This window comes from Lactuca serriola, chromosome 9 (genome assembly GCF_051521515.1).
Source record: "Lactuca serriola cultivar US96UC23 chromosome 9, Lser_US96UC23_V15, whole genome shotgun sequence".
NCBI classification, from domain to species: Eukaryota; Viridiplantae; Streptophyta; class Magnoliopsida; order Asterales; family Asteraceae; genus Lactuca; species Lactuca serriola.
Window position 1 is genome coordinate 206283475 of NC_136416.1, and position 18813 is coordinate 206302287.

The following is an 18813-nucleotide window of genomic DNA, read 5'->3' on the forward strand; positions in this document are numbered from 1 at the left end:
CCTACTCGTCGAGTAGGTTCATACACTCGACGAGTAGGAGCCCCTGACAACATATTTTCGGCTTTTAAGGCTGGAATTGGACTAGAATCTTTACCCTAAGCCGTTTTTGAACCTATAAACCTGTTTTTGATGTGGTAATGATTATTCTAATCCAATTCAAAAGATAATTGTCAAAAGTTTCATGTTTTGTATTAGTTTAATGATTAGGCTAATTACATGAAAAATGCTTAATTTGAATTGTCTTGTTCATATGAGTTTAATCAAGATTATGAATATTGCTAGACATGTTTGTGATAGTTGTTTTCAATCCAAATTAACCTAAAAGTTATTCATAATATATTTTTTGTAACTTTTCCTCAAAACACTACTTATGAACTCACCAACTTTATTGTTGACACTTTTTCTTTGAAATAACTTGTATTCTCAGGAAATCGCTAAACCAGGTAGCAACTACCTTTAAAGACTAACGCGTTGGCGTGGGTAACATATTTTGGATCACCATATTTTATTTGATATTCAAACATGTAACACATACAATCATGTAAACTTTTCAAATATATTTATATTATAGTGGTGAGTACTTTCTTTACTTTTCAATTGTTATGATATTGTACATGACGTCCTCCGCCCCCAAGTATTCAATAGTGAACTCATGAATAATATGGATACACCTTGAACCCAAACATTTGCATCCCGGAAAAATTCTTGACCTTAATAGATTTTCCTGGTTGGCGGCCACCTGTCGTGGATACACCCATCCTTTCATGAACATGTACATCATGCATTACCTCGCCCTGCACTTCGCCTCGATCACCAATAACCCTGGTCTCATACATTCATACTGCAGGTCTCGATATCTAGTTCTCTAACCGCCCTTGAACAAATCTCTAATCCTTTCAAAAAAATACCCGGATCTTCCCCCACTTAGGGTTCGAACCATCACCGCAGCCATACCAACAATCTACTCCATAGACTGTTTTACCAGGTATATTACACTTAACCCCTGAAACGAACCTTGCAATCATCCAATGATCTTCCCGATGGGAACCAAGCAACTCCAAATATCCTACATCTCAGACAAAACCTCAGAATACTCCTAATGTGACTGCCTATAGTTATCTTGAATGCCTCAGACCGACACACCATCGGTAACTCTGACTGTCCCGACATAGTCGTGACTCTCAATTTGGAAATAATGCACTATCACACACCTCACTTCTGATTCCTCGACCAGTCTACCAACATCATTCAAATCTCGTACTGACACACTACTAGACATCTCAACTGTCACGTAGTATTCATAACTCTCAGTCTGAAAATTAATGAACTATCACACTCCTCATTTTCGACTTCCCAACCAACGTCCCATCATGAGAATTATCATAATAGCAGAGACCTTACTCCCACACTCGATATCCATCATAGACGATGAGGGCCACCGCCCTGATATACTCCTCTTGATCACCCGACACTGCTGCTAACATATGCCCTACTATCATCAAATAGAGTATATCCTTGTCCTTGAGCATCTCAGTCCCAGATTTCCTAAGTGGCTACTCAACCTTCTTGATCACCAATCTCGTTAAACCTGGTCGCTCCCCAACGAATACTTTAATCTCTCAGCGTATTCCACTGACTAAGGTCACTCCCTAGGGTCTTCCTAGGTTCTTAGAATTCTCTGCCATCAGCTGTTGAAAAAACTCCTTATGATGCCAGCCATCTACCTCCTGAATATCATCATATTCACTTATTAGCTGACTCCCATCATCGAGAGTTCCACAAAGCACGAAGCAAGCAGCATTTGGGCATCGAGTAATCTCCACCAACACGTAAAACCACTCTAGGTTACAACTCTATTTCCTCTACTCACACCCAAAAGGTGTCACCAAACTCAAGCAACTCTACCCCATGCGAGTATCTAACTACTCTCTCAGTAGGCTCCTCCAATGCTCATATAGGTATCTCTCCTAGATTACTCCTCTACTTAAAGCTCTACCTTTGAAATATTCCTGCTGGATACTCTTACTCTGCACATACTCAAAGCACAACACAGATAGAAAAATCCCTAGGCTAAAGCATCACAAATCAAGCAACTCTCTCCCTAAAATATGAAATACCTACCCTATCACCAAGCATGCATCACTAATATCTCAATAATAACTCATAACACAACTAAGTAAGGGTACTTTGGGAAATCACCGTTCGGGCTCTGGCTGATTGTACACATTGCTCCTTCTCGTTTTCTCTTGGAAAATCTTTCCCGTTTTCGAAAAATCATTTATTTTGAACTTTTTTCTTAAATCCCCAGTTTGAGTCCAGACATACCCGAAGGTGTATCCGAATCCCTCAAACCAAGGCTCTGATACCAACTTGTAACTCTGTAAATTTTCAAATAAAATTTTCATTTAAAATTGCATAAATCTCATAACACATTTCACAAAAATCTCATTTATTTAATTTACAAATCGAAACTCCATAATTGTTTGATTAAAATCCAGGATCTTCAAAACATAACTTTTTCACTGGTGTGTATAATCAAGCCGGTGCCTTACCGCGATCCTGAGAAAAACCTAAAACACATAGCAGATAACACGGTAAGCACGAAGCTTAGTGAGTTCCCCAAAATACCACACCCACACCTCATTATCCACTCGAGCCTATATCACTATAAGACCCTCCGGTCAATGTCTCGGTGGGACCCTCCAGTCCCATGGTTCGTTAGACCCTCTGGTCTGGTCTGTAAAGCTCCGCATATCATAAACCACAAACAAATAATGCAGAACATAAAACATAAGGCAGGATAACATAATATTCAATGTAAGCACATAAGACCCTCCGGTCACACATAAGTACCACTCAAAGTAAATTATAGTGAAAAACTCACCCTTCTAGCAGCAAGTAATTATCCTCCAACTCGAATCTCGAACTAGCCACTGCCTAACACATAGGGTAAACATCTCTAATTAATACTCGATTCTCGACTCTAATTAACCAAATGTTACTCTTCTCTCTCTAACTCTTGAATTGGGTAAAAGACCATTTTACCCCTTCATGGTCTCCATTACTCATGTTGACCAAACCATAAAGGCATCAAAAGTCAAACTTGAGTCAACAGTCCAAGTTTGACCCAACTCGTCGAGTGCACTCTTGCGACTCGTCGAGTCCCCTTGTTTCCTCAGAAGTCTCAAGAAAGTCCAGCTCAACCCATCAGGACAAACCCTCACCGACTCGTCAAGTCCGGCCATGGACTCGGCGAGTCCCTTCGATCAGATTCCTCATTCATACGATTTAAGGCAGATCTATCACTCCAAACACTAGATCTACCATCCTAAGGGTCGATTGTTACGTAAAGTTGCAAGCTTTACGTTCAAACGTGGCATATAAGGCTCATAATGCCAATACATGCTCCAATAAGGCACCAAAACACAATAACTCTTTAAGTGACTGAATATAGCTTGAGCCTTTGGACCCTCTGGACCTCACAAGGTCCAGATCTGAAGTCTAGACCTAGAAAGGGACTCCATGAACTCATATCTCAACAAAAAGGTGATAGAAAGCCCTATTCATCAAAACATGAGATCTAATCACCACAAGGATAAAGGTGGGAACTGTTTACCTTCTCTAGAAGCTATGGGACGAAATAACACTAATCCACTGGCTCCCTTCCTGTTCCTTGATGAATCCTTCCCTCCTCTTAAAAAGAAATGTACCAAAAGACCCCAAAATTAGCTCTTTTCACACTCTTTGGCTCTAAAGGATGTTTGGGTTTATTCTCAGTGAAGGTGGGCCGCAAATGAGGCTATAAGTTCCCTTATATAGGCCCCAACCCACGGGAAATTAGGGTTTCTCTACCCAGCGCCTACTCGGCGAGTCAGCTCTCTGAGTCGTCGAGTCCACTTATTAATTCCATGTCGGCAACTCAGCCATACTCGATGAGTCAGATTCATGACTCGTCGAGTCACTCTATAAGTCTCAAGGTTAAACAGACATTAATGTATCCGAAAGTCCAGATGTTACATATTAGGTGTGCATTTTTATTGTCTCTTAGACACACATATTTGTTACTTGGTTGTTGATTATGTAAAAATGAACAGATAAAAACCAAGAGACCTGTTAATTTTTTTTTTTAAATATGAGTACTTACATTTTTAGATGTAGTAAATTTTACATTTTTGTGAGAATTTTCCATGATGGAGGAGCACATGGGCCAACCAATAGACCCGAAATATTAAAACACACACACATACACACATAATTAGAGAGACAAAACACATGCATACACATGTCTAGAAACATATTTAAACAAGATGAAACTTTTAACAATAAAAAAAAGATGGACTTAGAGAAGTGATGAAGCTTTAGGGTTTTACTTTGGATCGTCAGAGCTACAAATGTATTATGTGTTCTTTGCCAAAGATCGATTAAGATAAGATGACAGTACAAGATGAAAAGTGGTGGTGGTGGTACGTGACAAAGATGGTAGACCACAGGAAAGAAACAAATCTAGAAGCGATGGAGGGGAGACTAGATGGTGTTGGTTGACAGTATAAGAGTTGAATTCAAACCAAAAACCTACAAAATCCTAGCAGATACCCACATACACACACAATATTAGAGAGATTTTCTAAATAGACGTATATCAATGGTGTCATGTGGTTCCAGATCAGTTCTCAAAACTGTCATAAAAAAATGCTAGAAGAGAGAATGGGTTCCTAGAAGAGAAGGAGACGGTCACAGTTTGTGATAGTGGTGGTCGCCGAGTAGTATGGTGGTGATGGCGGTGACTGTCGTTGAAGATGGGTTTCATCTACAGAGGCAAACAAAAGTATGGGTATGATCTAGGGTTTTTGCAAGAAGGGGGCGATGAAGCTTTTTTGTGGACATAAGGATATACCTGACTATGACATGATGAAAGGAAGCAAAACATTGAACCTTTAATCTCCATTTTTTCCTTTCCAAACTCCAATAAACGAAAAAATGAAATGGAAAACCATTAGAAAGGTGAGTAATCAACATAAAACGGAGGCTCAATGCAAGGAGGATGAAATCAGTACTTATAACTTCATGAAGTTTGGCTAGTTCATTTTCACTGACTGTCGATAACTTGCTTGTGAAGAACACATATTCACAAAAAGTGAAGAGATAGAAAGAGAAAGATATGCGGTTCAAGTGGCGCTTGGTTGTGTTTACAGATGGACAGATCTTGATGTTCATGTACCATTTAGTGTTTCTATTAGAGAGATGAAACTATTGTGATGTTGCAATTGTAAGCATATGGTTTTTATAGGCAACGACAGGTGAATGTGGTTTCATGGTGGTGCAATTCCATTTACCTGTTACAATGGGGAAACTATACAAAGAATTCAAATGAAAAGAGTAGGCCAAAAGCCGAGATATCTGCCATGATATTTGTCAAAGACGTTCGTCAAATGATCGATGAGGGGCTGCGTCAAAACCCATCATTAAGTAATTGTATTTCATGCTTCTTATTTTATACCGTTGACCGGATAAGATTTTCATATTTTGCAATGCATAAATTTATTGTACAAATTGCATTATGTCTTATACCTCTTAAAATTCAGCATTTTAGGCTAAATGATTATATGTGTGTGTGTATGTGTATATATATATATATATATATATATATATATATATATAGACACACACACACATACTCGTATGTGCGGTGCGGTGTGGTTTGAACCACAGTTTCATAATTAAAACCGCAAACTGCATCGCATGATGCGGTTTAACAAAATCACAAACCACAAACCGAACCATGACCTTTTTAAACCGCGTTACGCGGTGCAGTGCGGGCGGTTTTTGCGGTTTTATGTAGACTCCTAGTTTACACTGTAAAACGAAAAATGGGATGTTATAGCTTTCATGCTAGAACCAACACATATTTTAGGTTTTATGTATTTTATATAGTTATGACAATGTTCGAGTGGTATGATTTTTCTCATTTCAATCTATTTGAGAAAACAAATAGTTTTTTAATTCCAATGGAACAAATCAATATATTTTTCAATTATTCTAGTTGGGTATTTGCTTATTTAGAAACATGAAAGCATATAAAAAATAAAAACTGTACTTCCTTATAAATTTCACACATGTATGCAAGAAATAACAATATACTTTTTTGGATTACATCATTGTATTTAAAAATAGGAAGTCGGAAAATGACGATAATTATGAGACACAAAGGGACATATGAAGAAATTGAAGAGGTTGAAAGCTTTTGCTACTACACAAACCAAGTTATCAAGGTTTACATTTATAGGTTTAGGTCTATTATGTATAAGTTGACAGATTCAAGAAACAATTTTGGTTGTATCACCAATGTGTTGTTAAAATGGGAGAAAGAAGCTAAAATTAATTGAAGATTCAATGTTTGGGGAAATGAAAACAACCTTTACGGTCATGGAATGGTGTTCACTAGTGAACATCTCTTCTGCATAGGATCCACATATGATTTCTACACGTGAATATGTCTTTATAATGAAAGGCCTAATTAAAAAAAGTGCAAGAATATGTGTGGCAACAAATGACACCACATGCTTATTTTACTTGATGGTTTTTAGTATATTTATTTCATTTCATTAAATTGGGCATTTGTTAATTCATCTGTACTTTTTTTTGCTAATTTCTTTTCTTTATTTTAAGGAATGTAACATAGTTTACTATGCTTAATTAGGATTTGCAATTGTAGTTGTCATATAGATTACTGCTTTAAAAGGCCCATTTCAATTGGTTGAATAGTTTTGGATTGTCCACTATGAAATGGTTAATATTTGCAACCAAATATGGATTTTTGAGAACGTTAGATAGAAACCATTTTTTTTCTTACCTGGTTCCTATGTGGCAATAAATAACACCACATCCTTTAGCATTATTAAATTTACTGGATGATTTTTAATTTACTTATTTCATTTCCTTCAATTTGGTATTTGTTAATTCATGTGTACCTTTTTGATAGTTTTTTTTTTATTATTATTTTTTATTTTTATTAACGAATGTAACGTAATGTAACATAATTTATTTTCCAATCTAACTACTTATATAGATAACTACTTTAATGGGCCCATTTCAATCGGTTGAATAGTTTTGAATTGTCCAGTATGAAATGATTACATTTTGCAATCATATATGGGTAACATAATTTATTTTCGAATGTAACTACTTATATAGATAACTACTTTAAAGGGCCCATTTCAATCGGTTGAATAGTTTTGAATTGTCCACTATGAAATGGTTACATTTTGCAATCAAAAGCTAAGATCATCTTCAATGATTGTACTATATTATCATTAGAAATAAATGTCATATCATTATATAGTTAATCTTGACATCTAATTAAGTTATATCTCAAATGGTTAAGCTTATTTAAATAGCTTCTTTTTTATTATATATAAATATAACTAATTTGCTCTCATCTATTTAAAATGTTTAATAAAACATCCACATTTAATTAGTCCATTTTTAAACACAAATAATATTTGAAGATGAACACATTGATACAAATATATCGTTTCATTATTTATACACATAAAATACGAAAAATTATTATGTTATTGTTACCAAGAAAAAACATTGAAAATATTATATTATCATCATAAATTAATATTTTATAAATGAGATGTCATAAATATTTAATAGGAATAGTTCATTAGTAAATAAATAAAAAATATCTAAAACTAAATTAGAATTAAAGAGGTAGAATAAAATATGGTTAAAATTGAAGAGAATTTAGTAAAGTATATTGACCTATTGATCATTCAATATATATTAAATAGTAAAAAAAACAAACAAGTAAGCTATCAAATTTAATAATAAATAAATGTATTGTAATAAATTATAAAAAAACCTTTCATTTGAACTGCTCTAATGTAACATTTAATTATCAAAGTCCAAACAAACAATCTACACTAGGAATGCATATCAACCATTTAGTGGGCATGTTTGGCAAAAATAGCTGTTAATTGGAAGCGAGTAGCGGTTAGCTGGTACCAAGTAGCTGGTAGTGTGTAGCAAGTAGCTGGTAGCGGGAAGCTGTAGCTTTTATTTGTTATATAAATGTTTGGTAAAAGTAGCTGGAAGCTTTTGAAATATATAAAATTACATAAAATGACAATTGATTAAAAATAAATAAATATATAAATATATTTTTAAGGGGTGATTATGGAAATTGATTTCAAAAGCTCAGGAGAGTTTTGTTAAACGCTAAATGATGTAGCTTTTAGAATCGGAGCGTTTTGTTAAAACTAAAAGCTAAACGCTTTTACTGCCAAACGAAGTTTTTTGTTTAAACTAGAGCGTTTTATCAAAAGCTAAAAGCTAGAAGCTCCCAAACGCTTCTAAAAGCTCCGTGCAAAACACGTCCAATGTCTAAGTCGATTGTGGTTTAAAAGCTTAACATGAAAATATTTTGTATGTATCTTAATTATACAATTATATTTTAGGGTTACTGTTAGAAAAAGTCTAGTTATATTGGTATAGTTTATGAAAAATTTTCATATTAAGTTTTAAACAGAAAAGTCATGATTATTGAATAAAAGATTTAAATCAATCATTTCTAAATATTATTAAAAGAGAAACCTTATGACATAATCTAAAACAATCTGAGCCATTGATTGTGTTTTCTTTATAGGTTTTACACCTTAGATCAATTTTCTTACATCACCTTGATCAAACAAGAAGTCAACCCGTTATATTAGGATATTAAATGTAGGAATTGAATGAAAATGATACTTGAATTCTTTCCAAACTTACAACTACAAAATTGGTTTCTTATTAATGTAAACCTTAAATTTAGGCTCTATTTCCATTCAAAATTGCTTTCCAAATATATTATATGTTGAAATCTCGGAAACTATTAATTTCAAATTGCAAAAGTTTCAGATATTATTATGAACCAATACACTTTGAAACATAATATATTCTATTTTAAGTTTAAATGAGATTTCAATTGATTACCTGTTAATTTTCATCATATTGACTTGTGTATATATTTCAAACATTTTTAATAATCAATTTACACAAACATTATGTCATAATTCCTCTGCGGAAAACAAATGCAAAAAAACTTCAACCTTCCCATCAGTCTGATTAGTTGAATAAATGTATGTACTTCTTCCTTTAATCCTTTTAATCTGTAAGTTTGATATTGTTTTCGAATTTATATGTTTTTACTCATTCGTGTGGTTCTTTGTTGAATACTTATAATTTGGATGTATAATGTTGTTTTTGATTTTTTTTTTTTTTTTGATGTTGTGTTTGGTTCTTGGTTCCATCTTTTTAATCGGTAACTATGATCATTTTTTCGAAAATAGTAAACTCAACGTTAAAATTGGATGTTATATATAATGAAATTATGATGGTACATGTATGTGTATACCTTTGTAAAAAATCAATAGACAAGACAAGAGATGAAATGACATAATATAACAGACGGGTTGTACAAAAGACATGAAAGCCCTCATTAGAAAGTTTTCTTATGTCTCCAATATTAACAGAATAACAATAAGAAATATACCGTCTTAACAATTGATGTGAGCTTTAAAGTTAAATATAAGCATCTTGTGAATGACGAAAATAGGCTCCCGTATTCTTTGTTCAAAAAGATTCGGTACCATACATGGGCAGGTAAGAATGCATAGTATAATAGAAGTGTGTGCTCAACTAGAGTCAGCATTTGACCCTGAAACACCAAAAACACCCCTCAGAATCTTCTGAAAAAAAAATCAGGTATACTCAAGGACCAAAAATGTAATTTAATCTAAACTTAAGTAAAAAACATAAAAAAAAGAAAAATATAAATTTTTTTGTTATGCTATATGTTTTTAGTTTTGGTTCAAAGGCAAAATGGTCATTTAAAAAAAAACTAACAGTTAGGCAGTTAACTTAGGCAATCATAAAAGTTTTATGAAACAGTGAAACAAGGTCCAAAAACTACAACCTGATTCTTTTAGGGACCAAAACCGACAACTAACCAAAGGGACCAAATATGTAAATTACTAAAAATAAATGAAAAAACTTTTGTTTATACTGATCCCCCCCCCCACACACACAGAGTTTTGAGGTCATGGTGATGGATAGAACTTCATTACCTATGCCTCTAATTTGCTCTTTGTTTATAATAACGAATGTTCTTTGCTACCACTGTATCATTTCATGCACGTTCAGGATCCATTGATATAATCCCTGTTGTATTTCAAATTCAATAACAAAATTGTAATTAATTAATTACTCATTAAAGTTAATAAATTATAAATTTATCTCACTTCCTGCTCATCCAAGTTTTCTCATTGCTATAGCATCAAGAAGTTGATCATATCGCATATTTTTCTAAATAAGACACACTAATATAATAAAAAAAAGCTATTTAATTTTGTAATAAAGTTGAATTAAATAATAAGTAAATAAATAAATAAGAAGAAGAAGAGCCTTGTATTACTATCATATTTTATGTTTGACCTCATCATCATATTTAAATCCTCCCATAATTTGAGGCATTGTGATTAACCAAAATGCAACAATGTTTGGATCTTTCATGCTATCAATAATATGTTTAAACACAAAAACAGATGTTTTGAAGTATTGAAGTGAGACAATTGCTACAAGAGGAAAATGGGTAGAATCGTAATTGGCATTTACCTCATAAGGGTTTTTTATTTTTTTCATTATGTTGTAAGCTTTGCATGGAGGGTCGATGATCTGCAAATTAAATAAAACTAAGGGGGTGTTTCTTTTTTCCTTTATTATATACTCTGTAGTGAATGAATATATGGATAAAATGTTCTACACTTAAAGATTGTAGATAAAGATGGAAAATAAAACACAATGGATTATGAGAAATCACAAAAAATAAGAACCAAACCTAGGAACCAACATCGAACAAAAACCCTACTTTCTTTACTTCAAAAAAATCAACGTACCTGCACATACTAAAAACCGTAGAACGAATTTCACAAAAAAAATGTTATTTCATAAAAAAGGAGTCTGGAAAAAAAGATGGTGGTAAACCGAAGAAGGCATATCAATGTCAATAAAAAAACGAAGATATAAACATAAATGATGGATCTGATAAATGATTTATGTCATAGTTATCACTAAAATAAAAAAGAAGTCATCAATGAATCTTAATATTGTCGTTGATAGTGACAACAACTCAGATTAATGAAAAAAAAGACCTGATATTAGAGATGAAGTGGAAGGGGATGATTAGCTTCGTTGCAGATTTATTGGTTATAGTTTCTTTGTAGGGGGTTTTATGTGGTTCATTTTGAAGGAACATAAATAAGTTACTATTTTTTGAAATAAACAGTTATATTTCGCAATATAGCTATAAAATAACAATATATTTTGAAAGTACATTGTCAAATGTTGGATTATACTTGTTTAGACCCATTTTCACGCATTGTTGGCTGTATATAGTTATTTTCCGTGTCACAAGTAAAAAATGTTTGAAGATACTTATATGTGACAAGCATGGTCATTGAACTAATAAAACAAAAACTATTGTCTATAAAGAAGTCCTTCAACGCTATATATATTTACTTATTTTAGTGTAATTTCTACACATTTCAATAATACCAATAACCATGTTTTTTTTATAATTATTTTGTAATATCTATATAAATTTGTATTTTATTTATGTGTTCCCCACATCTAACACGGGTCATAATATAGTTTTGTTTGATTTCACAAATTATAACCGGCAATCAACTTTTATGCTAAATAAGTGCAAAAACTTTTACTTTAATTTTTTCAAAATTTTATGATTTTTTTGAGAACAACACAATATAAATGATATGCAAATTCTTATCCAAAAACAACCCGCTCGTTTATATGTACCCCATTATTTCATTTTCTCTTTACGTGCATTTAAGATGAGAATATATATTTCATTCATTTTGAGTTTAAGATTTTTGTGAAGATAACGCAACATAATAATACAACTATGCATATTAGAAATTTAGTGAGCTATTTTTCATGATAACCAATATATATGTAACATCTCAATATTCAGGTACGAGTTTAAGCTTTAATATTAATATTTTCATATCAACTCGGCGAGTTGAAGGCTCCAACTCGTAGTGCAGAATTTTAATGGCACATCATCATCATCAACATCATAATAATACTTTCATCAAAATATCATGATCAAACTAACTGGTTGCAGAGGTTATTCAGGTATGAGATCTTTTAGTATATATATAATTTCTATTTATCTTAAAGGTAGAATCTCAAGATATTATACTAGTTATAGAAATTATAACCGTCAAATGTTACTGTCTCTTGAAACTCGACAAGAGAGAGGTTTTGCAGGGCATAAAATTATTAACAGTTATCAACAGAATTTAACAAAGTTTCATTTTGTATTTTTAATTTTTAGTCTTTAAAAATTAATACCTTATATTGTTTGTTAAAACGTTAATTTATTAAAGTCTATGATTCAAGTAATGAAACAAGTAAATGGTTAGGTAACCTTTATGATATAAACTTAATCAAACTCGGTAGCTAGCGATTACCAATTACATACGATATGTAACTCCTAGATTATGGGATCCTAAACAACTATTGTTTAGCTTGGCATGTTTATCCCATCTATGCCTTAAAACTCTTATGCTTAGGCGACCTTTATCACATAAGAAACTGATCAAATCATCAATTTAAAATACATGTGAGTTCTATTCCACAAATAGTTAGGTGGCCTTTCTCCCACAAGCAAATACGAAAACACTTTGACTATTTTTGACAACTCAAATGAATATGGTGACCCAAAAATCCATATAAACTGCACAAAAATACCAAGTGAATTTTAAATGGATTGTAGAGATTTGAAGTTTTTTAAATAAGGGTTTATATATATATATATATATATATATATATATATATATATATATATATATATATATATATATATAGGGTTAGGATCAAATGTAAACTACAATTATTGTGTGAATGTATAACCATGTCTTGTCCATTGGATTAAAAAAAATAAAGGGTTGACATATGAGGGTATATGTTATTAACATGATGTAGTATTTACTACATAATAGCATTTCATTAATTGTGAGGCAATATTGTAAGAATGATTACAAATATATATGGAGAATAAGATTTTTATGGGATATCAATTTAAATTTAAATTTAAATTTCAATTTCAATTTCAATCTACGCAGTGTATGTAATGTAATGGGTGATATTTTTTGCACAGTATTCAAAAGTCATGAATCATATTTGATTATTTAAGAATTAGATTATTTTTTTCTAACACCTATAAATTTTGATTTTTTTCTTGATCATGGGAACAATTATTTTATGCCATTGTTATGCTTAAGAATTATAATCTTTTAACAATTCTAATGGTTTATAAAAAAATAAGAATCAATTTTTAAAAAAAAATTAAACTTTCTTATATACAATGGAAATGGTTAAAATTGAGTTTTTTTAGTTAAAGTTTCATGCTTGTTGATAAGAATGTCATTCTCGTAAGACATTCTTATAGAATAAGACATTATTTAGATAACCATAATTGACATTCTTGAAGAATAGTTGAAAATTCTCGAAGAATAATAAATTAATTCCAGGTGCATAACCGACATTTTAAAAGAATAATTCAACATTCTTAAAATAATAAAATAACATTCTTGAAGAATAAGATAGAAGCAAAAAGAAAAACTTAAATTTCAAATATAACTATATGACATTCTCATAAGAATAACGATAATTTACAACTGTAATCTAATATTCTCATGATAATAGTTTAATTGCATAAACCTTATGGACCGATGTCTATAGAATATAGGGAGTGTACTACAACAATGAAGGTGTTATCAGGTCTCTATTGCTTCCCTCGCTTCCCAGAAAGTGGATAAGGAACCAAAGGGTGTGAAGTTCTTCCATTTTTTGTAATCAGTGCAGGCTGAGAATATTACATAGTACCCTTGCTTGAAATATAATCATATATCTATCATTCACAAAGCTGAGAATATTATATAGTACCCTTGCTTGAAATCTAATCATTTATCCATCATTCACACCCTTGATTATCACGCTCCTTTTCACATACCATTTATCTATACTACATTAAGGTTCTTGATCATCATGTTGCCCTTCACACACTATTTTATGAAGATAACATTCTACTAGAATAACAAAGCTTTTATCCCCTTTTTATGACCTACAAAAACAAGTGAAACAAAGAAAAAAATTGTAAATTCAAAAAAAAAATCCCTAATTTCAAATGCTTTTTTGTCTATCCAAACAAGTTAAATAGCTTGATAATACTATCACAACGTGGATTTTGAAAGAATATTTGCAGCAACAAAGAGGAAGAACAAAATCACAACTTTTGTTTGTTTCTTTCTTTAAATACTTTAAGCATGAACGATAAAAAAAAAACTGAAAAACATTCTGAAAGAATATATATTCTTAAATATTATTGTTTTATGCATTTTTAAAGATATCGATAGTAACCCCCTACTTGATTATCAAATTGCAGGTGCTCTATTAAAACTTTAAACGAACTACAAAATAAATTTGAAAATTTAATTGTCAGCAAAAGAATGAAACTCATATAAGCCTCCTAGCCATCACACATACTATAACTATACTAAAAAAGTTATGGTTATTAACCAGCAATAACATGTAGGCACTTAAAAAAAAATTGATATCTAATTGTTGTCAATAATATTTGGAAAAATATGCAATGTAATTGAATAACTTATTATTTGTCACGTATAAGTATCTTAAGATGTATAAGTATCTTAAGATATAATGAATAGAAAGACAAGATTCACATGACAATAAAATCCCATATCTGATTATTGAAACTTGGATTCAAAGAAAATATGTAAATGCTTTCATATTTTTCACTAAAAACACACCTTCCATAACCTCATATACCTTCCAATGAACAAAACAAAACAACCTCACAATTCAATTATAATCAATCCCCAACTAAAATCAATTAATATATGTTTGGAAAACACGTCGACGAAATCAAAAACCGGAAAAGGGAAAAAATCATATTACATTAATTTTAAATATCTATGGCATCGATCATTAAGGGATACTAACCAGTTTCCTAACAATCACAATTTCTAGACTTTTGAATCAATCCATTCATACCTGCTAGTTGATCGATCAAAATAACAGCAAAAAACAATTATGTAATATAAAGATGGTGGATGGTGGCTGATGATTGAAGGTGAATCCAAATCCACAACAATCGCCTCAACAAAACAACTGCAACCTTGAATCACATTGGATTGAGAGACAGTCGTATGGACAGGCTGAAGAATTAATCGATGGAGATGAGATGGATGTTGGATGATCGTATCGTAGGGTTAGCGAGAAAGAAAGAATAATGGCCGGTGATTGTGATAAATGGTGAATTTTATATTAATTATGTTTCCAAAATTATATAGATTAATTTTTAAAATAATTAATTTAATTAATCAAATTAGTATAATATCCTTTTCAAATGATTGACCCATATTTGGCTATACATTCACACAATATTTATAGGTTATACATGATCCTAGCTTTCTCTCTCTCTCTCTCTCTCTCTCTCTATATATATATATATATATATATATATATATATATATATATATATATATATATATGTAACACCCGAAAATCAGAAAGACCAAGAAAGGAAAGAAAACCCTAAGTCAAGGGGGTCAACTCGTCGAGTCCAAGGAGGAACTCGACGAGTCCGAGCGGGATTCGGGTCGAGGAGTAAGTGATTGACTCGGCGAGTCGGAGTATGGACTCGGCGAGTCCGGTCTGAAGAGGGAAACCCTAAATCCGGGACTTTGTGCACTATTTAAGCACCTCATTCTTTTCCTTAGGCTTCCTTTACAACTCCTCTCATCCAGAACATCGAGCCCTAGCTGCCATATCCGTTTTTGAGCAAAGATCTAGCCTTGGAGTTGTGATTTCAAACTTGGAAGAGAAGGAAGTTCATAGTGGTGCAAGAGGAAGCCTTGGATCCAGAGTTGGTGAGGCTTTTCAGAGCATTTGAAGGTAAGAAGTCATTACCTTCACTCCATTACTCATAGTTTCCTTTTGTCATGAGATTTTGGGCTTTTATGCCATGTTCTAGAGCCAATTGGAGTTAGAAGTCCAGATCTCAAGTTGCTTCTTCAGATCTAAGTGTATTCTGGCCTAGAGAGTCATAAAGTATCAGTTTTGAGGGTGTAGTTGAAGCATGGTTGTCTTAAACCCGAGTATGGCGTGTTTTGGGCCTAGATCTCCTTAACTACACGTAAAGTTTGCAACTTTACGTGAGGAATAGGTCTTGGAAGAGTGGATCTATAGTTTGGAGTCCCTGCATGACTCAAAAAGCTTCTGAATATATGAAGGACTGAATAGACTATGCGAGTCCTTTGAGTGGACTCGGCGAGTAGCATGATGATTAGGAGGAACTCGACGAGTTGGATGAGAAACTCGACGAGTCTGTCGAAGTTTTCCTTGGACTCCACGAGTCTGTTCTTGTACTCGGCAAGTCAGGTCACGAAACCTCAAACCCTTCGAGGTAAGACCCGAATCAGTGAGTCGGGTGGAGACTCAATGAGTTGGATAGGACATGACTCAGGAATCGGTGGACTCGGCGAGTCATGGGCTGACTCGGCGAGTTGAGTCGCGAATGGAAGGACTCTGAGCATAAGAACTCGGCGAGTCAGTAGGCAGACTCGGCGAGTAGGGTTGACCTGGAAGGTTGACTTTGACCAGAGTTGAGTTAGTTGACTTTCGGGGGACAGTTAGACTAAGTGTTGCATTGATATTGGTAGGTCGGGGAGCTAGTGGAGCAGGAGTTCCGAGAGTTGCCGGGCAGCAACTAGAGGGGTTATCAGCAAGTTCGGCAAGTGTAGGTGAGTTTCCCCTTGTGTGAATGGATCTACGACCTCAATGCCGACCCATGTAGTTATGAGTTGGAAGACCCGGGGGTTAGCCCTAGGCATAGTATGCTAGTATGATATTCAGGACGAGGTCTAGTGTAGCGGGCGGGTACCCAAGGAATGGTTTGCATGATAGTTATACTTGTTGTCTGTGTGATACATGTATGTGCCTGGTAGGAAGGTGAGTGTGGGCGAGGTCCTGTATCTCACCAGCAGCAGAGTATTGACGGTGTTCCATATCTCATTAGCAGCAGAGTAAGGGCGAGGCCCAGGTTAGGGAAAAAGTGAGTGTGGGATGGGCCTATATCTCACTAGCAGTAGGAGGATGCACGGGGTTCCATGACTCATCAGTTGTAGGACATGGGTGAGGCCTAAGATAGGGGAGGCCATTAGAACAGGATTCGGTAGTATATGTTTAGTTTATGTGTTGTGATATGTTATGTGTTAGTATATGTTGGCGGGCAAGGCCCAGTGACAGGCGAGGCCTAAGCGAAACAAATTTGTGTCCGAGCGGGGTTCGAAGCCAGGCGGGGCCTGAAGCGGCGGGGCCGTTGTAGCGGGCGAGGCCTGAGGTAGGGGCGAGGCCCAGAATAGCGGGCGTGGCCCAGTATGTGCAGTATGTGGTTATGTATGGTATGTGGTATGTTGGGGAACTCACTAAGCTTCGTGCTTACAGTTTTCAGTTTTGGTTTCAGGTACTTCCGGTAGCGGAGGAAAGAGCTCTGGGTGATCTCATGGCACACACCATAGATTAGACCGTCTGGGATGTTTTACTCTGATAATGAACATATGTTTTGGAAATTAATACTCAGATTATATTATGGATTGATAACTATGTTTTAAGTAATGTTTTATAAATGAAATTTTTAGTCATGAATTTTGGGACGTTATAAGTTGGTATTAGAGCCTTGGTTTGAGGGATTCGGACATGCTCTCGGGTGTGTCTGAACTCAAACTGAGGAATTGGCATAGAAGTTTCCAAAATGAAAAGACAGTTTTGTAAAAAGAGTTTTGAGGAAGAAAACAGTTTTAGAAAAGCAAAAATAATTTAGAAAGAAAAGAACTTTGAAAAGAGAAAAGGGGTGTGGTGCATGCAATCAGCCGAGCTCAAGTAAGTACCCCAAAATACCCATACAAGTTTATGTTATGATTATCAGTTAATAGAACATCATGCTAGATTAGGACTAAGGATCTATGGGAGGATGCCTGATGTGCCTGTTATATGAGCTTTTAAGCTGCATGATAGTGCTGGTTAGACAGTAGTAGGATAGCTTGTTTAGGTTATGCCTGAGTTTATGAGCTTGTGTTGCATGCTAGTACAGATTCCTAATATGAGATTATGATTGCTTGAGTATGTTATGGTTAGATTTTCCCTTGTCTGAATGCTGCTTTCTTTGTGCATTATGGGATTCTGAGTGATGGGAGTTAGCTATTAATTGCATACGTCACGTCACATGTGATCAGGGTTGAATAATCTCAGAGTGTTGGATTTGGCCCTATTGCACAGCTCTTGTTTGAGTCCAACCATTGTAGGGACGAGTCTTTTACTCGAAGGATTATCTGAGCCTCGTCACATGTGATGGTATCCAGGTGATGGCTAATTGGCATCACAAGGAGGCCTTCGGCGGCTGAGGACTGGTTTGGTTTGAGTAAGAGGTTTCCCTAGGGTAAGCCTAGGATGAGGTATTGCTGGGAGCAGTGGTAGTAGAAAAGGGACCTGGTGGAGTCGAAGCAGTTCCCGAGGAAAGTACGGATAGATGTGGAAGGTAGTATGGGCCCGTACTACTGAAAGCAGAGGATCCATACTTAATTCGGGAAAGGCTGAGATGAGACCGGGGAACTTGTAGTGTGAACGTGTATGATCCCTCAGTAGTGATGTGTATTTTGATAGTTGTGT